This window comes from Lissotriton helveticus, chromosome 12, assembly GCF_964261635.1.
Source record: "Lissotriton helveticus chromosome 12, aLisHel1.1, whole genome shotgun sequence".
Taxonomy (NCBI): Eukaryota; Metazoa; Chordata; class Amphibia; order Caudata; family Salamandridae; genus Lissotriton; species Lissotriton helveticus.
Genome location: NC_136073.1, coordinates 315,045,227 through 315,066,475, shown reverse-complemented (window position 1 = coordinate 315,066,475; position 21,249 = coordinate 315,045,227). Strand labels below are relative to the sequence as shown.

General features: G+C 43.6%; 1 protein-coding gene across 1 annotated transcript in view; it reads left to right on the top strand.

The window, feature by feature from the left end:
- Nucleotides 1–21,249, top strand: part of LOC144797587 (chromodomain Y-like protein 2) — a 625,531-nt gene that overhangs the window by 290,321 nt on the left and 313,961 nt on the right. The gene's annotated exons all lie outside the window — the stretch shown is intronic.

Below are 21,249 nucleotides of genomic sequence, written 5' to 3'. Positions count from 1 at the left end.
GGTGGGATCGCCCTGATAGCAATCAAACGTTATTACTGGGCCTCTCAGCTAATAGTTCTCAATCATTGGGTGCATTGACCAGGGACGGAACCCACATATAAAATGGACAGACACTATATGGTCCCCAGCAATTATCTCAGGGAACTTTATGGAGGGAAGAAACGGGTCACAAAATACACTCCTACCTCCACCACAATCTCTCTCTGGCTCTCTGCAAACACCGCCTTGGGGTGGAAGGCCAAAATCACACAGGTCACCCCGTTGCTTGACTCATGTCAGTTGGGAATGTTATTGTTACAACCTGGATTCGCTAAATGGGACTTGATTGGCCTCACGAGGACGGGCGATATATGGGCGGGAGGAAGGGTGATTCCGTTCAGTGACCTCTAGCGGGATTACCAACTACATAGTGGAGAAATATTTAGATACCTTCAAGCGCTCAGTGTACTACAAAAAGCTATACCTAAGGATACGGACATCCCAGTCTCCTCGCCCCTAGAGGACAGATTGTTAGATGACTATCCTCACGAAAAAGCCATTTCATTAACATATCGTAAAATATTAAATAACACACCGGACACTCTGGAGAAGATGCTTGCAAAATGGGTGGACGATGTTGAGGACATTAGTGATGAAGACTGGCAGGAGGCTTTGGCTTCCCCCGCAAGGTAGCGATTTGATCCCGTTTTAAATGTATTCAACTTAAACTTCTGCACAGAGCCTTTTACACCAATTCAGTGCTTGTCAAAATGGGTATTTTGGGCTACTCTACTTGTCCCAGAGGGTGTGGTCAACCTGCCACCTATCTACACCAGTGGTGCGATCCTCCAGACGTACAGGGAAAAGGTCAGATCAGCGATGTCAACAATTTGTCATAAAGCTCTGGTGGTTCCCCCCCGCCTATGTCTTCTTAATATCTGGGAGGACAACGATTTGTCTAGAACTGTGAGAATCTGTGTCTCCCTGGGATGAATGGTGGCGAAGGGGAACATAGCGAATACATGGAAGGGGGTGGCAATGTTACGGGTCAGGGATTAGGAATCCGATATGGACTGGTGCATGCAAGCGGAGAGGGTCATATACGAAGGCAGAGGCTGCCCACAAAAATGGACTAGGATCTGGGGTAATTGGAATGAGAGTAGAGGGATGATTTGTACACCTTTCACCGACGCTTCCCCATTTTCAGCAGATCGGGAAGATGAGTAATCTGTCACTTACGACATAATGTATATAACACATGACTGCATTGTTGATCCCATGGATTGTTGTGATAAAAGCCGTACCTTTGCACTGTGTTTGATGAATAAGATGGAAACTGTACTGCACCTTATGCTATTATTTTTTGTTTATTTGTATGGCTGTTATACTTTTGTTTCTACAATAAAAAGATTTATTAAAAAAAAAATCTTTTTGAGGGAATTTCATTTCCGGGACCATGCACAAAGCTTCGACATCTACGTTTAGAATTAAGAAATCATATTATATTATACAAAATACAATTTTGTTAAAACCAATGGTAAATAGGATACCATTGTGACTAAAAGAGCAACCCTCGATATACAAAATGTGTGCTAGCGAAGTCTTTGGAGTTGATGGGTACAACTAGCCTACCCTGGTTATCCCTTATGGGTAACTGATATCTAAGCAATATTTTATGCTTTGGAATTAGTTTGTTACTCTGATCTACTTACATAAACATCCCCTGATGGAAGTAAAACAAAGATATTGGTAATCAAAGTTAGAAGCATAGGGCGATATGTATCAACATTCCAATGTGCGATTCCTAAATAGCGATTTTTAAGGAATCGCTATTTAGGAATCGCACAATGGTATGTATGTAGAAATCAGCTTCTTTTTAGCGATTTCTTAATATTCCTTAATTGCGATTAGCAAATTGCTAATCGCAAATAAGGAATAATTTCCCATTCATTTCTATGGGCCAGGAGGCCCATAGGAATGAAGGGGAAATGTGCGATTAGCAATTAGCTAATCGCAAATTGGGATTATTTTCAAGGGTGCAGGGGTGTCCAAAGGACACCCTGCTGCACCCCTTAAAATGACATGTGTGCGCATATGGCGCACATACATGCCCTAAGGGCATGTATGAGCGTCACATGGCACCTTTTGTTTTTAAATAAAATGCTTTGAAGTTGGTGGTAATTTGCGATTCCTTAGGAACAATTAGCAATATTTTATTGCATCATACATTGCATTTAAGGAATCGCACATTTTGCGATTCCTTAAATGCAATAGCAAATTGTGCGATTCCTTATTTTGTACCACATTTGTGTCATACATACCATATTGAGAATTCGCATTCGCAAAGGCCGAATTTCTGAGAATTTCGGCCTTTGCGAATGCGAAAATGCTTGATACATATCGCCCTTAATATGCAAGACACCTACTAGTACTGGATTATATATTTGTAAAGAAAGAGATATGTCCCGTCTTGTTCCCTATATATAAAATTCGGGCTGCATGCTGTGCCTGAAAACAACTGTTAGACGGTGGTTCCTACCATCTGAGCCGCCCGGGTTTTTCACTTTTTGAACACCAATTGTTGAGCTTTTACTGTGGGAGAGTCTCATAAGTTGGGACTCAGCCACAGTGAACTCATGATGAAAGAGACTGCATGTGGATTTTACCAGTGGCCCTCTGGTGAGACTATGCCACTGCGCTGCCGCCGGAGTAAGGGGCACTGGGCTGGTTACATGCTGACATGTGTGTACATGCATGTGCACAAGTGTAAGGGCTGCGCTGGGGAGATTTCTTGGCGAGCGCAGCCTAGGAGCAGCTACAAATTGAATGGTGTGGCAGGACTTATGCAGAGCTGCGTGGTGACATGGAATAGGCTTTATACAATGGGAAGAAATATGTAAGGGAAAGTCAGTGTGCTTTACTGTTCTCACTGAAAGACAATGTGATTATTCTCCTATGAGGTTGGGGACCATATGGGACAGTTTCTCTTCCCTAGGGCCTACAAATTCCAGACATGCATTAAAGTCCACTGTAACTTAGGTGAGAAGAAGTATTCTGCAGAGCACAAAGTCATATCTGTACTGCTTTTGGGTCATCCAGAAATATCATATTCCTCTGAGTCAGCTCATAACCAGAGCCTAGCTGGAACTGACCCTGCCAGGCCGTAATAATGACCTTCCTCCCCAAGCTGTAGTATCAGAGGCGTAGCTCTTCACGACAAGCATTCCAAGGGCAAAGGTGTCCTCTCCAAGAAGAGAAGATGGGTGGAGCTACAGGTTCATTCCTCAGCAGCTGTCACCTGGTGCCAGGCACCAAGCTGCTCTGAATACAAGACAGCAAGGGGGTAAGGGGCTTTCAGAGACCAAGTGGCATGAGACCCCTGGACGATGCCATTTTGAACTAACCCAGAGGCCTGGGCAGGAAGGAGGGTGTCGCTATTTGATAGGGAAAGCCGAGACTTCCTGCCAGCCCCGACCAAATTCTTTAAAAAGAGCTTGCACAGGAAGAGGAGCTCACTCTGAGTTGTGGTCTACTGAGGAAGACTGGTGCTGGAGCCTTGCGCCATGGGCAGCTGGAAGGAAGAACCTCCAGGCTGGCCCAGGACCCTGACTTGCACCACAAGCGGACACCATGACCAGTGACCAGAAGCCTGGGCCTCTGTGCAAGCAGAAGAGAGGCCCAGGAGGAGAGCCAGGTGAAAGGCTGGCACAGGGAGCCTGTTCAGACCGCTCCCCGCTGAATTCACCCTTTGTTTGCCGCTCGCTTAGAGGTGTTTGAATTGCTCGTCACTGCCCTTCGCTACAGGAGTAGCCCTTCAAGCTTCCTGCTTCATCTGAGACCCGTGTGGAGAACAGACCCGTTCGTGGCCGCAGAGGAGGTGAGAGGCGCGGCGCCCGGGACTGCGAGGACCAGCATTCCTGTCACCACCAACAGCTGGCTCCTCTTCCCGGCCGAGCCGCGCCACCTCCCAGTGCCACGCCTCCTTCTCAAATTTAAGCAGGTTCATTAACGCGCATCGCGGGACGCGCGCGGGCCGTAGCCCGGGGCGAAGCCCGGGCCAAGGGCGGGCCCGTTTTTGCCCGTTAGCGCCCGGGAGGGACCGGTCCGGGCCACCCCCTTTGATCTTTATTATTCATTCTGACACGTTCATGTACTTAGCCGTCACTTTTATTCATCATGCCTGGAAGAACCAGAAGCAAAACTAAATCTGCACTAGCTGTAGCCCAGATCACAGGCCCTATAGATCAATTCATCTCACGGACTAATGAGGCCATCGAGCATAGTATTTCCCTTCTGGAACGTAGAGTATCTTTGGACCTCATCAAAGCGAAACGCTCCTCCTTGGGCCTTTTGGCTACCGCGGCCTCTCCCACCCAACAAGCTCCTACTGCAGTGATTCTCTCACCATCTGCCACTGTAGTTGATATTCACACAGTACCATGTTTAGTGGATTTATCCATTACAGAACTAGAGTCTGACTCTCTCTTGTCAGACGATCTAGAGATTACCCCGGATCTAGAAGCTTGCCAAACGCAGATTACACTGGAACCAAACGTAGATAAACAAATTCAGGGACTGAGGGAAGGAGCCATTCCCAAACGAGGAAGTAGCAAGCCATGCGGTAATGCAGCGATGCATGACACCCTTCCGGAAACTGGGAGGGATTGGTCCCTACAGCCCATACAACCTAGCACAAATGCACCAATTGCAAATAACTCTACACCTTCTACCACTATTGTAGAGGAGACAGATAACACATGCAGAGCTTGTAAATCCACCTCGCAAATATTAACTACAATCAAAGATCTTTTTTCTTATCACCTAAAACCAATACAAATTAGTGTAAGGAACATAGAAGCTCAATTAGCAATTCTATCACGCACCTATTCTACCGTGCCGACCTTACATCCACTCAACCAAGGGAAAGGTAACTCCATCCATCCCACTAAAGCTCATCAACCCCAACAACCTGGCGCAGGAACCAATCAGTCCTCCTTGTCCACCCCACCCCTAATAAAATCGAAGGATATTGTTCCACCAGCAAAACAACATCACCAAGTGCCCATCATGCAAAAGGCTAAAACATCCACTGATTTGCCCCAGACTCCATTAGGATTAGAACCTCTAAAAATTGCAAAAGTTACAAATACTGCAACTACCACAGCATCTACAAACAAAAATCAAGTCGTAAAAAACATATCGACAGTTTCACCTTCTAGAACAACGACCATACAATCCTCAACGGCACCTAAAAAAGTATCAAGACCCAGACGACCAGTGCACCTCCCTCCGGAGGCAACCCCTTACACGGTCATTCTAACAGGCGTTCCTGAACTAACCGAAGGTATGGATGAAACCGCCCGGTCACTTAAGAATAAGGTCCTCCAGTGGCTAAGTCTAAATAGACCACTGGAGCCCTACCATTCGGGTGGGATTTCCACTGTTCGCAGAGTAATCTGGGTAGGGAACGAGCATAAGTCGATCCACGGTGATTGTATCATAGTAAACTGTAGGGATCCAACCACTGTGGACTATATTTGCTCATGGCCCTCTCTGGAGAAAAAGGGCGTAATCGACGCCCAACATCTTTCTTTCTTTTATCCCCCACGAAATACACATCAATACCCTTCCATTTTAAACTGGCAGCATCCCCAGGAAGATCATTGGAATCAGGTGGGATATAGCCACAACTATGGGAACAGAAATAGGAACAGAGTCTGGCATAACCAGCCCTGGCATCAAGGCAGTTCCCACTATTCAATGGAGGGTCAGGGTCTCTCAACCAAAAATAGGTACGACTGCCTGGAAATGGTAGATTGACCGTCAAGGGCTAAAAGAACCCAGACCCAGGCCTTAAAAACTACGGTTGTCCCACTAACGCCCGGCCCACAATCGTACCTGCCTCATTCTCAGACCCAACCAGAACTAACTCTGCTTATTACCAACAGTTCCGTGCTTGAGACTACCGCTGAATCTTGAAATGCTGGTCTGAATGAAACGACGGTCAATCTCCCAGAAACCCCAATGGGCGTAAGCGACATCAATTTAAATCATCCTTATGATCAGAGCAACACTACTGTAGCCACCACAACCCTATCAGAACGCTTACCATCTCAACCTCCCGTCTCCCAGACATTACTTGATTCAAACAACTCGAGTTTATCAATAATGTACTGGAATGTCGCAGGGCTGCGCTCCAAGCTGACATCGCAGATGTAGCTAGAAACAGTAAGGGAACACCAGATACTTTGCCTCCAGGAAACATGGTCTACCACTTCAAACCATCTAGTGGGTTATAGAACTTTCCACATCCCAGCAATTCAGGGAGCCATGGGTAGACCAAAAGGGGGTCTTGCCATCAACATTGCTAATACTGTCCCCTCATTATCCATTCGGAAGTTAAAAGAACATCTAACTTTCCAAATTCTGCAAATAAAATTTACCAAAGAGTCCACTTATACTTTGATTAACTACTATAACAACTCAACTACAACGGATTGTTTAACAACATTAACTGAAATTACTACTTTCTTAACATCCTCGCAAAATGACTCCCTTTCGAACTTGGCACACACAATCTGGGGTGGTGATTTTAATCTCCCACTATGTTCTAACTACAAAAATGGAAATTGCGGCCTCCAAGATGAACATGGCAGTCCTCTGTCCCATTTCGCCCACTCTATCTGTGGCAACAAGCTAAATGAGACTCTATTTTCCCTAGAATTGGACTTTGTAAACGATCTAGTGGAACCACAAAAAGATTTATCTCCAACTTTCCATGGTAGAGGCTATTTAACCACGATAGACTTCATCTTGTCTTCCCAGAATCTCAAAGGCCAAGTGACTAACTTCGCTACCGGGACTGATCCCAGCAGCGATCATTTTCCGATTAGTGTCAGAGTTAAGCCAAAAATGGTTAAATCACACTCCCCTACTACGAGCCATCTAAAACAAAATACACTAACTACGAATAAATTAAATGGCTATACAGTCAAATGGGCCAAGGTAGACCCAGAGGAAGTAACAGTGAGGGTGCTCGGAAAAACTAAACCATGGGTATTTGACTGCCTATCATCAGACTCCACCCCCGAAACAATTGTGAGTAGTTTCCAGAACATCCTGAAGACAATTGAAAAGGAACTTTCTGGTAAATCCAGGAACAAAAACCCCACCTCCCCGAGGTGGTTCGATACAGCCTGCCGTAAGGCCCTCTCGTCTTTAAAAGAAGCACTTCATAGACCCGCGAGAGACCCAGTGGAAATTTCAAACCTAAGGAAACTTTATAACATGTCTAGACGGGAACGAAGACTAGAGATTAGGAAAAATCTCTGGGCCCAACTTCATGATAGTTGCCAACGTAAGGACAGTGTTTTATTTTGGCAAGTCATAAGATCCCCCTTTTTGGCCGACACTACTAAGGGGAAGCACCTAGACGTCGCAGTCACGGCAGACGACTGGGTCACACATTTTTCTAAAATTTTTGGTCATTCAAAACCGAACAAAACAGGAATAGAACATAATGGTGCCAACAACTTGGAAAATAACATTTATCCGATAAACTTCCATTTCAATTGTACGGAAGTTATTAAAGCACTTAAGGAGTCAAAAACAGGTAAAGCTCCTGGGCCAGATGGAGTCCCATTGGACATTTTTCTTCATAACATCGAACTATGGTCACCAATAATCACTCAGGTACTGGCAGCAGTAACATCTACTGGACTGCTACAGTCATGGTCAACGTCAATCCTCCTTCCCATCTTTAAAAAGGGCGACCGATACGACCCGGCCTGCTACAGGCCAATCTCCCTTCTGGACTCCATGGGCAAAATTGCAGGTCGAGTGCTCTTGGACCGTTTACAACACTGGGCCCGGGAAAAAAACATCATGACCGACCTGCAATACGGCTTCCAGAAGGGTCTTGGGACTGTCGAGCAGGGCCTGAACCTCACCCTTTTGACCGGAAAATACGTAGGTGCAAAGGGGGGAAACATCTTTCTTGTCTATGTCGACCTGAGCGCGACATTTGACTGTGTTCAGCATGCGAAACTTTGGTCAATACTTAGTGAACTTGGAGTGGACCCACCTCTTATAGTCTTCCTACGGGAACTCTACTCTGACGTTACAGGTTGCGTCAGATTTGGTATCAATGGTGAGCTATCCCGCTCCTTCTCAATAGCGAAAGGAGTAAGACAGGGCTGCGTACTGGCTCCCTTCCTGTTCAATCTCTACACAAATGGATTAGAGCAGGCCATGTTGGAAGGGAGCCAGGATCTACCCCAGATAAATCATCGTCCAATACCGACACTGCTATATGCAGATGATTCTGTCATCCTAGCCCGAACGCTGAATCAACTACAAATACAACTTAACAAATACTGTAGTTTTATGAGTTCACTTGGCTTGAAAATCAACATAAAAAAGACATTTACCATGCATATTGGACCTAAGGTCAAGCATCCCAAACCGATACTGGTGAACAATGTAAGACTGGAGAAAACATCTGTCTATCCATATCTCGGCATTCTTGTGGATGATTCCCTGGATTGGCGAAAGGCAACGGCCAATAGAAACCTTCTCTTCCAGCGAGCAACATCGGCCTTGGTCTCTTTTTCGAGAAAGCTAGGCAAACCCGCTTCACCTGAACTCCTCAAAATGTATTACGCTAAATGCCACAGTGTGGCTACCTATGGTGCAGGCGTATGGGGGTATGGCCATGTAGACCCCATACAGATAACAGAGAACGCCTTTGCTAAATATCTGCTGGCCCTTCCCCAAAGTGCCCCGAATTATGCTTCACATAAAGAACTTGGTATGGATTATATTATAGATACAATGCGCTCCCAACCAATTTTATTGTGGCAACGCATATGGTCTAAACCGGAGTGTCATCTGACACGTTCTTTGATCGCAGAGTGTATAGCCTTAACCAACTGGCACAAGATCCCCTGGCTGGTTTATGTGCGGAACTTTTTCAACGACCTTGGTCGTAGGTATTATTTCGACGAACCACCCAGTGTTGAAGACATCTCCAGTAAAGAACTAAAGAAGATGTGCATGGTCCATTTGAGAGAACTGCGCAATCAGTCGGAGATTGCAAAAACTTCGAACACTCAAATCTGTGCAATTCAAATTACCAAAGGCATTCAACTCTATCTGACTTACTATCTGTCTAACTTTGAGAAATATCTCCTGACTAGATTTCGTTTTAACACTTTTTTCCGTTTAGTTTCCTTCCCCGAAGTTCAAAACTGGTCTCGCACTCTCATGAACTGTCCATGTGATGGAGTTTCCCTACAATCCACAATCCATATTACTTTTTTCTGCACATACTATAAAGCATCACGAAAATTCTGGGTTCTCCCACTCCTTCAATCCTCAGGCCATAGATTATGCCACCCAGCATTTCTTTTTCTGCAGCTTCTGGATTCACCACATGTTGCGAAACATATAGCCACTTTTTTAAAAGCCAGCATTAAAATACGGCAAAGTTTGTGATGAATATGAAACTTTTATTCTAAAACTGATGTATTTTTATTTTTATTTTTTTTTTAATAATAATTTTTTATATAGAAATTATCATTTGTTTAGTATATTGTCATTGAAATTGTTAATGTTCATTGTATTTAATGTGTACTTTTTATGATTACAAACACGTGGTAATCGAATAAAAGTTTATGAAACGAAACGAATTCACCCTCCTTGAGACCAGGAGGGCAAAGGAAAGTGCTCCCAGTGGCAGGGAAGTGCCACCAGGCGCAAGAAGTGGACAACATGGGAAAGATCGGTCCCCTGGGGGCTGAGATATGCCCCCCAGAATGTTGGCTCTCTGAGGAGATCAACGACGAAGCGCATAGGGCTCGGCCGTCAGTCTCAAATATCCCCCTGCGGTGGGTCAGGTCCCGGGGGCTGACCCACTAGAAGAGAAGAAAAGTTGAGGAGCGCCATCACGCTCCCCATGAAAACTGGCCACGCAGGGTGCCAGGAGCCCACCCTGGCCCCAGACGAGAAAAGAGAGAGCCTTCGTGCCCCCCCCTCAGGAATGGCGAGAGGGTCTGGGATCCCAACGGGCTGAGGTGCATGGCCTCAGAAGATGGCTGCTTGGAGCTGGAGCTCCGTAGGGAACCCTACTTTCATCCTCCTGAGCAGCGCTTCTCTGCCTTATTCTGCTTCCTAAACCAACGATTCCTCTACCAGAATGCAGGCAGATCCCCTGGAGCTGAATTCCATCATTCTCCATACTTTCATAGCGAAGATATTTGTAATTACGGCAGTTCAACCGATCCTGGACTCCCTGGTCCCGAGCTAAGTAGAACAACTGAGGCGCAACACCTTCGCTCTCAACTGAGCAGCAGACCTCCTTAGCGATTCACGATGGAGGCTCAGTTAGAAGCCTGACGATAGTTGGGGGACGTTCAAAGTGCGGAATGGAGACAATACTGATCCCCTGTGAGTCCCGCCCACCATTTCCACTACTCACCATGAACTCGAAGACGGTGAGCGGGGTCATCTGTAACTTCACCAGGAGATCTGGGAGGCTAGATGGTTAGCCCGGGAAGTCCGGAACTCTTGACCGTGCCCTCCTTTAGTCCTTATGGGCAAGACATTTTCAGTGAGTGCCTGCTTTGTTCATGTGCCGGATGCCAAAATGGCCCATGCAATCGATTGTCGGCAGGGGTCTACGCTACATCCAAGGGAGACCTCCTGCCCCCTTCTTTAGCATAAAGGCAGCAAAATTTGTTTTAATACTACAACTACTGCCCTGTCCTTTTGAGACAACCTTGATTAGCGATATAAATAATGCGAGTAAGACTCTAGAGTCGCCTCGCCTGTCCTGCTAATGGTGGCTGTTTCTCCCCCAGATATCACTGGACATCACACACTCCCCCTAAAGACCTGCAGACCATGGCTCTGTTCATCATGCCGATCCTATCCTTAGTTTGCACCCCCTTTCATCCGGATTATAGAAAATTGTAGGGATCTTCTGAATTCGTACATAAAGGACTCATCCCCCCCGCCTGACCTCAAGATGGTGACCTCAGTCATTGACTCTATGAACTCTCCATCAACAGTTGAGACCCAGCCATTTTGACTGATTCCCGGTGGAGCTGGGCTATGGATTCCCTCCTTGGCCATCACCTACCCAGCTGGTCCTTGGGCAAACTCTCCTTCGTCTCTCCTGACCTTATGCCCCTCCTCCCTCTTCACCCTACCCCCTACCTCTCTACTCTTCTTTTCTTTCCAGCTATTGACCCCTGCCCTCACCCGTCCTTGCTCATATTTCCCACCCTGTTTATCCACTGGACTTTCCCTCGTCAGTTGCGACCTCGCTATTTGACTGATGCCCGATGGAGCTACCTTGTTTAGCTAAAGAGGAGACAGGCTGTGGATTCCCTCCTTGGACGGCACCTACCCAGTCGGTATTTGGGCAGATTTCCCTTCGTCTCTCCTTCTGTCTTTTCCCTCATCCTCCGCCTTCACACTTCCACCTTCCTCCCATCTTCCCTACTTCTTTCACCTTTCTTTCCTCTTTCAATCTGTTGCTTATTTTTGATGTGTAATGTTTCATTGTTATAATTTTCTTTAACGTGCAACCAAATGTAAAGCACTCTGATAATTACGGGTCTAGCCAGCGCTATATAAAACTCATTAAATAAAATAAAATTAAAATAAACTCCTGGCCCCGAATCGGCGAAGTCCAGTCGGGGAGCGCTGCCACGCTCCCCGTGAAAATGGCCCCAACCGGGGTGCCAGGAGCCCACCCTGGCCCCCAAAGACTCGTGGCTGAAGACGGCTGATAGCCAGAAACTGGTCCTAGGATGTTTGATTCCGGTCCAGGGAAGACATGGCTTGGCAGTTGGGCTGGACTGTTCCCATGAGGCACAGGGTCAAGACTGATTTGCATATAGCTATGTCTAAACTGGGGTGGCTTAGTGAGCAAAAAAACGATGAATTAAACCCAGATCTGTGACTGGGGTGAATTTTTTGCCAAAGTGCAACATTCCGTCCATCATCTTGTGTGTTTTGCTTTTTTATGAAATATGACCTCTTTAGCTGTGCACAATTGAGCCCCTTGGTAGCAATTCTGTCTTGTGGAACAGGGTCATTCAGGGCAATGGTGATCAATGAATGGTACAACTAAGACTTGAGGTGTATGACTACATCAGATATGTCCAGGCCATAAATAAATATTAGTGCAATGGCGTGGCCATCTCTATTGGTTAGGAAGGAGCAAATGTGCTTAGCCACCTCTGGGTATTAGAGAGCTTCGTAAATCCAAATTTCATTTAAATCTTAAGAACTAAAGGTTGTCTGAAACATCTGAAGACTGATCTGTGGAATGTCTGTTCTGAGGTTTAAGTTCCATTTCATTGTTCTAATCCTTAACATGGCTTAGGTTATTACTGCCAAGCCAGGTCATTGATGTATTTAAAGAGGTAGCACTAAATCGTAGTTTCTTTCATATAATGAAAACGGTGAATATGAATTACACCTGAGGAGCAGAAAGTGACTGTCTTCTTAATGAGGGGAGACTGAATTTGAAATTGTGGTATAAGAGATTATGTCCCTGCAGCTGAGTTCTCCTCTGTCTACACAAAATACTCTATTAGTCTTTTGCAAGCAACTCATCTAACTATGCTGTTAATGTGTATCGTGGTTCGGTTTCCGTAACACCTAGAACCATTTTCTCTGAGCATGTTGTGGATTCCTATGCAGTTTTTGCAAAATGAAGGCTGTAGAGTCAAGCTCAGTAAATCTGAGCCTGAAATCATTTGCAAACATGACCAACTAAAATGATGCACCTGAACAGATGTGAAGGAGTAGTGCAGGCTGTGTGGAAGTTACATGTCGAAAGCCTATGCACCTCTGGTGCAATCAGTGTTTACTGCGAAACTTTCTTGTCTTATTCTGATTGTTTGCTGTAACCCAGAAATAAAGGGTACATTGGTTGTTCAATTATAAAACTCATGTTTTTTCAGAGGTGCAATCGTGGGGGGTAATTTCGTCAAGGTGAAGTAGCAAATGTGTCTGACACTGGCAGATTATTGGCATCCTTGGGGCCTCAATCATCACATTTTCTAATCCCCTGGAGTTATTAGGCAAGGCCTAAGCACCCAATGTATTGGTATGCTGGTGTGTACGACCCACGTGTGGCTGAATAGGCCAGACTAAGCAATAGAGTGGTATCACTGATGAGTCCTCCATAGGGCCGTCTCCAAGTAGAGCCAGGCTTGACTAGAATCAGTGAAAAATCAGTGGAAAAAACGATGTATCTTGGAACGTGCAAGCATAAAAGAAGGCACCTTCAACAAGCATTCAATTAGTCAGGTAGCCCTTCGTTTTTTCAGGAGACCCAAATTGGAGCTGATCTTTCTGTAGTCAGGTATACAAAACTGTATTGATCTCAAACCCTAGAGAACTATCTATTATCCCCAGGGGAGGAGAAGAAACTGAACGTAATTCTATTGAAGAACAGCCTGATTGTGACAAAGAACAAAACCAGGAGGAAATATGCCATTGAAATAGCAAAGTTTGTTCATCTGTTAAAGCAGTGACTCCCTGCGAAACTTCTAATGGAGCTAATTTAGAATGCTAACCGGGTAATTTAAAAAAATGAGTGGATAACTTGACAGAATTGTCATGAAGATATGACGAAATAGGATAACTTCTGGCATCAGTAAATTGTTACTTGTTACTTTAGCATACGTCAAATGACTGAACTATGCAGGGTGTATCTCAATGTACCCCTGCATGTATTAGTAAACTGATGGAGTAAATGTTACTGAAAAAATTGAGCATCTGTGGAAAGAAACCAAAGGTATAAAAAGATAAGTAATTAGTAGAGCTTTCTCTATTATCGCTTTCCTTTTCACCCCTTACTTATGGAGCTGGATTGCAAAATAGCAAAGATATTATATGATTTGTCTTGGTTTGTCAAATTCTTTAGTGTTTGCGACTAGCCACTCAAAATGTTTGAAGAACAGCAACTTGGAAATATAAAAATAAATAAGTACCTCGACTTGATATCACCACAGCCGGCTGGAAGGCTATGAAGCCAGTTATACTTTTCTAAATGTTTTAGGTGATGGAACAAACTACTTTTGCCAAGGGATCTGTAGCTACCAACATAAAAAGGTTGGCCTTAGATGCTGCTAGATTTACAAAAATTACTTAGGGACCAAATTATTTTTGTAGGGTTTTTGCAGGGGAATAGTGCATGCCCAGTGGCTTTGTTAGTCTGTTTTTGATTGCATACAGGTGCTGCCTGAGGTCATGTGATTCTCGACAGTGTTTTAATCTGGCCACCCAAATATAAATGACTCAAAATATACATCCTGTCCTTTTTCAGGGTGACTGTAGTCTGGAGAGTCATGACACCACTGTAAAAGGTATCTTTGAAGTGCTGAACAGGGAACATAAATGTTCCACTGGTGAAAGAGAACCTCTTTTCTGCATCGTGTTTGTTCAAAATTGTATTGTATCCAAATAGCTGTCTAAATGTTGTTTTGGGCTTGTTTGATCTTGGTAAAAAAAAAATCAGTATTTGCTGCTGATGAGTGCAGTGCACACAAAATTCTGAATGTAACTTGCTCTGATTCTTTAGACGTGTGCAGAGGGAGGAGATTTTGTTGTAAAGTAATATACAGTTACTATTAAAAAAGTGTCATCAGTGTGAGAGAGCTTTAATGACCAACAATTCTTGATGATAGATTGTTTAGTGATGCTCAGTATTTGAGAGCATTATAAAATATTTAGCCACTGGTTTGAATGCTCCTATGATAAAGCAGCTAAAATTCAGAAGTGTGCTTCTTCGCAATGTAGGGCTATGTCACATCTGGAGGAGGTAAAAAAAAAAAGCTGAAGTAAAGGTTTTTGTTTGCCTGTTCGTTATGTTCCCCAGACAAGAGGGAACCAGAACTGGATATCTATATTTTGTGCAGCTATGATAAACAAGAATACCCTTATGAAGTTTCTGTACAAATCTGTGCTTCCTAGGAACTTCTTTCAATTGCTTGACTGACGCATGTATGGGCCATTTTCCAAATGTTTTACTTTCTCCACATATATATCCATCTCCTGTGGACTGGTTAGGACCCCAAAAAGAAGACTATCATTGTTGAAAAAACTGTTTCCAGTTTAATGCTGAAAGGATGCTTTCACAAGTGAGTGAGATATTCAAGCATATTGTGACAATATTCCGGCAGTGATCTGGAAAAGAACATGATATCATACAAGTCTACCACAACATAGGAATCTGGGATGTTTTAAAATGCGTTGATTTTATTATGCTGTGTGGTTGGGGCTTTACATAGTCACAAAAGCATAATGAGGTACTCATAATAGGTTTAAAGGCTGTTTTCATAGATCCTATCATATTGTATTCCACATGCAAAGCCAGGCTAGGAAAGTTAAGAGGGTAGCCAATTGTAATTGATCCAGAAGGACATTGGATATTAGTTTTCTGCAGTCAATGCACAGGCTAAGACAATCAGGGACAAAAATAAGGGAGCAGCAGCTGGAGTGCTGAATAGAAGCTTGAGCCAGATTCTCAACTAAATATTTCCACAACTATTGGGACTTTATAGACAGTTGGTGCCTAGCTATAGTCATGAGGATTCATTGCCCGTGACATTAACCGTATCTTGCAATCATATTCTCTGTGTGTTGGGAGGGGGTTGTCCTGTTCCTTTTCCATTGAAGTCATCTGAAGACATCCAAGAAGGTATATTCTAAGTAGGGAGCAAAATGTTCTCATTGATTTGTTTTTTCTAACCATACTAAATCATGAGTCTTTTTAGTTTGAAACATCTTTCGTGACAATAGGGAAATCAACATGTTTACCTGTTTCGCTTGCCAATGTAGGGATTGATATTGGATAACAGGAACAACTAAAGCAACAATGGCACTTAACACTTTGGTAAACAAGCCGTCATACTGTATGACTACATGTCCCTTTAACTACATCTCCTAATGTAAGCAAAGTACTAGCCACACCCTGGATAGTTACTGTTTTTTTTAATTTTTTTTACCAACTGAATATAAGAGTGACTAGAAAGTAGCCTGTCAATGAAATTACCTGAAGCCCATGTAGTCATAAGCATAAAGAGAGAGGTGTAGGTTATTGCATTAGCGGAAACAGTAAGGGTGTCAGGTAATGAGAATGAGTGTTGGCAGACCAGTACCAAAAAAGTGCCTTCTAAGATTGAGCAATAGTATGCCTCACCAGTTGTTGACATTTGTGTAGAACATGTCCTGACTTTCCATACAAAAACAAAGTCTATCTTCCAATCGCCATTCATTTCCCATGGAAGTAGAAGACTGTCATACATTACTTGAAGGAGTGAGTGAGGCACTTATAAGCATTCCTTTTCCTTGAGGACATCATGGTACTGTTATTGACAGAAACAACCAAAAGAATAAACATCAAACTGAAATAAATACATGGAGACACCTCTGAAAGGTACCATGGCAACAGTATGTTGAAAGAAATCAGTAAGTGGACACAATAAACATGAAGCTAGAAGTTGCGATTTGGTGTAGAGAGGCAGAATAGAGATTAGGTATCGGATCCTGGAGTGAATACAGGTGGAGTGTACCAGGCACAGTATCTTGAAGTGAACCCAGTGACTTTGAGAATCCAATTGAGACCCCCACTGAACTTCATAGATATGGTCAAAGTTAGGCATGTGTCAGACAAGCCAATGGCTATTTTCTGGACAACCTGCAGGTCGGGGATGATCAATGATTGAAAGCCAATGTAAGAAAATCTTAACATAGAGCAATATGCATGCCACCTTCATTGTGGCTCACTGCAGTTTAGGCTGAAAGGGAGGAATATTTTTTCAGAGTCTCATTTAGTAAGAATATCATGAAACCATTCAACTCCCCTGTGCTCCAAAACCAAGTTCCTTTTTCAAAAGAGAATCACTTTTACCTTTAACTGTGGATCCCACCAGCTAAGGCCAGGAAGCTGGTTACGACAGCTCTCTTGGAAAAAAACCTTGTCTTGACCAAGTTGAACTATAGTAGGGTCCCAGACATCCAGGCCTCAGTGGCAGCAACACAAGAATGAAGAGTCTGCTGAAGCTCACACTGGGGTTAATAGAAACACCGGCTAAGCTAAGTATCTCTGCATATGAAATTGGTTTCACTCTCAAAAGACATTTAAATATCCTGATGGATGCAGATAGAAATCAAAAAAGATGGAGGAAAGGGAAGAGATCTATGGGACTCCCTATTCAACAAGACTCGGTTTGCACTAAAATGGTGGAATGGCCAAATATTCAGTACAGGGAGAAAGGAGGAGAAATCATGTGGGGGCCACCCCCTGCAGGCTTGCTATTAGTAAATATTGGATCAAATATCATGAATTACCATATCAACGGTCGGAGACAGATATATGATAAAGTAAAATAAAGTGCAGTGTATCCAAGTACAGACCCATGTCCTCTAGCCAAGTTGTGAAGGTGGTTTCCTATCCTATCGTGGGGCTGAAATCATTTTGTGAAAAAGGAACAATGTGGTGATCTCTCATCACAGCCATTCTTTGTTTAGATCATGATGTATGGATTGTTGTTATTCCAACAAGGTGGACAGTTGTCTCCTGGTGCTGCTTAGGATTGACATGAATAAACCTATCTCTCCTTCACCCCTTGTCTTGTGGTGGACTGAGCTACTTCAATTTGGCGACAAGTGGTTTTATTTGCTCAGCGGGACTCCTGCATTTTCTGGGATTGTTTATTAGTTTGTTTTATTACTTAGCTTGAATTCTATATTTCCCGCAGCAGGGTGTGCTGCGATTCAAAGATATTGAGTGTGTTGGGTCAGACGTATTAGCAAAGTGAGTGTGTGTTTGGCTTATTTGTGGTCAATTTGCTGTGTGAGGTCTTGCCTTTTGCGCGCCTGTCACTTTGTGCGTTGAGCCCTATGGCTGCCCTTGCCTACCAAACAGCTGACTTCACACCCGTCAGACGAGGAGTCCTACAGACATCATCATTTTCAAGCACTTGACTTCACGCACGCCAGCTTTCAGGCTCCAGGAGCCCATGTTTACTGTTTTGGTTCTCCCACGTGCTATTGTGCTTGTCCTGTGCCATTGCTTCCATGTTCTCCTCATGTCTGGGACTGTATTGTGACGTGCAGTCACGTGACACTGTTTGTCCATTGTGATAAGTCGGTCAGCGTGTCTTTCTGCAGCATTCTACCATTCAGTGACATACGGCACTATATTTTGTGCGTCCCATGAGTTGTTTTGTTGGCAGTGACACGCACACTTATCCTGAGGAACATCATTATGTTCAGTCATTGTTGGAAGAGGAACATTTTCAAGTTCAGCTTTTGTTGGAATCTACATCATTGATACACACACTACATCTGTTTATATAATTATTGTTATTTATTTTTCAGCAACTCACTGGTGGACACTGTTCTGAAACCACATCATGGGACAGGTATAGATCATCCACACATACCTACCACAACATGCTGTCCAAATAGCACCAGCAAGAATTGTTGGATTTTGATGAATGCAAAATTCTCAAAGTAGATAATCTCAAAATTCCATGCTCTTATCTCTTGCCCACAATCTACAAAAATTCGACCATCACTCATGGTAGGCCAAATGTATCCTCCAGCGGTGGCCTACTGAAAAACACTGCCATATTCTTGGACCGCTTTCTTTCCCCCTTTGTTCTGGGACTACGATCATACTGTAGCAGTAGCACTGACTTCCTGCACAGAGTACACAGCATTTCTTAGGAGAAAACATGTACCATGATTACCTTTGATGTGTATTCTCTACATACTTGTATTGACCAAAAAATGGTAGTGGAGGCCTGCATGTACTATTCCCACAGCTTACCCATTTCCCTCTTGAAACACACTACCATGTCAAAAACAAGATATCATACTGTCCGGAATACAATATTTTTTTGTTTGAGGACACTGTGTACCGACAATGGTCAGGAACTGCAATGGGTACCTGCTTCGCTCCCAGCTTCACAAATTATTTCCTTGGCTGATGGGAGGAGCAGATTGTCTGAGTTGATAACCACAAAAGATATACCCAACACATACCTATCTGGATTAGACATATTGACGATCTCTTTCTGATATGGGATTGTGACAGCTCTCTAGCTCTAGATTTTATGCATTAGTGACAGCAGAATGACCTGAACCTCGCATTTACCTAAAAAATGAGTAACACCTATAGCGAATACCTTGACATCGCAATCAGAATTGATAGCCAAAGAATTACATCCCTATACTGAAAGGAAATGGCTGGTAATAATGTCCTTCATGCTGGGAGCTGCCAATCCAAATCCCTTAAATGGAGTATCCCCTATGGGGACTCCTAAGGGCTTGCCGAAATTGCAGTGAAGATAATGACTTTGCAAAAGAGAAATTCAACATTGTAGAGAGATATAAGTCCAGAAGGTACCCACAATAAATTCTCTCACAAGCACTCAGTAAAGTGAGCAATATCAAACAATACCAAGTGCTATTTGTGAATGGAGACAAAAACATAAAGGGTACCAATCCAAGACAAATTCCAATTCCCAAATGGTGGAATCACCCAGATCTATAACCACCTACTACAGGAGATCCCTCAAGGTGAAGGAGCTCATGAAAAAACATTGGAATCTATTGATTGCTGATCCTGTTATAGGTAATAATATTGTGTAATGACGTAAGAAGAGGGGTAGGCAGAGTGCTTAAAGTAGTCTCTCTTGAAAGTATTCTTAATATCTCTCCTCCCCTGTTGCAGCAATCATGACTCCTCTTAAGTTTCAGTAGTGGCCTTTGTTCCACTGTAGATCCCATCCTTGTCGACAGTAACATAAAAAGAGGGTAGGCAAAATTAATGGTGAATCCAAAAGATAGTTTATTCTTCAGATTAAAGTAGGCATCTTAGGTTACAGAAATGTATAATAAAAGATAGTTGTAGCAGTTGCCCCACCGGTAGCAGCATCCATGCTCCTCAGCCCACATACACCAACTGACATTTCACTCAACCAGACTCACTGCAGCATTCTATGACGTCACTCACACTGGCTGTGCAACAGGACACAGAATACAAAGAAAGGAATAAACATCAAGAAGAGCAGGATACCAAACATTTGGCCACATTCAGCTATCGCATATAGGAAGCCCAGATCCATCAGGGACAGTGTGGTGCATAGCTAGCCCATTACTGCCAATACTCCATCAACTTGGCTAGCTCCACTAGCGGTTTTTGTAAGGCATGCAATTTCAGCACTAACTGGGATCAGTGCAATTTACCTACTGGCAAAACCCAAACGATTTCCAAGTTTATCACCTTTACATCCAAATATGTAATGCACATCTTGGAATGCCCATGCAACCTCCTTTACGTTACGTGGCAGCACCAAATTACCGGTCACAAAGAAAATCTTGGCGCACTCGTGCTATCAAGAACAATAATGCCAACTACCCCGTAGTGAGGCATTTTCATCTCAAACATAATGGTAACAGCTCACTACGATACTACAGTATTAACAGAGTTGTGAAGAACATCTGGGAGATGACCGTAAAAAACAATTTAGGGTCCTTGAATCTCGCTGCATTTTCCAGCTCAATACCAGATTTCCTTATGGGCTGAATAGTGATGAGGAACTGGCCATCCACATAGGGGTATAATGATTTTGCATGTCTTTAACATTGCATCCATGTTCCTTATGATGTTCCATTTATGTATTATGACAATGTGTTTTCTCTTCCTCTCACTTGCTCCTTATCATTGACTTTATATTTCTGTATTTCACTTATTAACATGTTGTACCTCACCCTTGTTCACTTCACTACACTGTGATTTCACATGTACACATGTCTCCATTGAGACATGCCCTTAGTCCCTACTGGCAAGGGCATGGCAATGGCAAAATACTTGCATATATAGGCACTTGTCTTCCATTTTGCTAATTGTGTATTCTGGCACAACCTGCACCACAGTCAAATAGGATCGCACCTACTGCCTCCCATCACCCCTCAGCCACGATTCCATTCATTATTATTGGCCTCTGGTGTCGTTGACCATGTCTTTTGAGGCTACTTCTGTTTAGACAGAGTCATCACTAACGCCCTCAATGGTATACCTGTTGAAACCTATCAGTAGATATTCCCTTTTAAATGTATCTGTTTTAGCATTTGCTAGACATGTTGTATGTTTATTTCTCACATTTGGTTTTCACATGCATTAATCATGAGTTAGTTACTGCCCCATCCAGTTATCGCACTGGATTTGTATTCCTT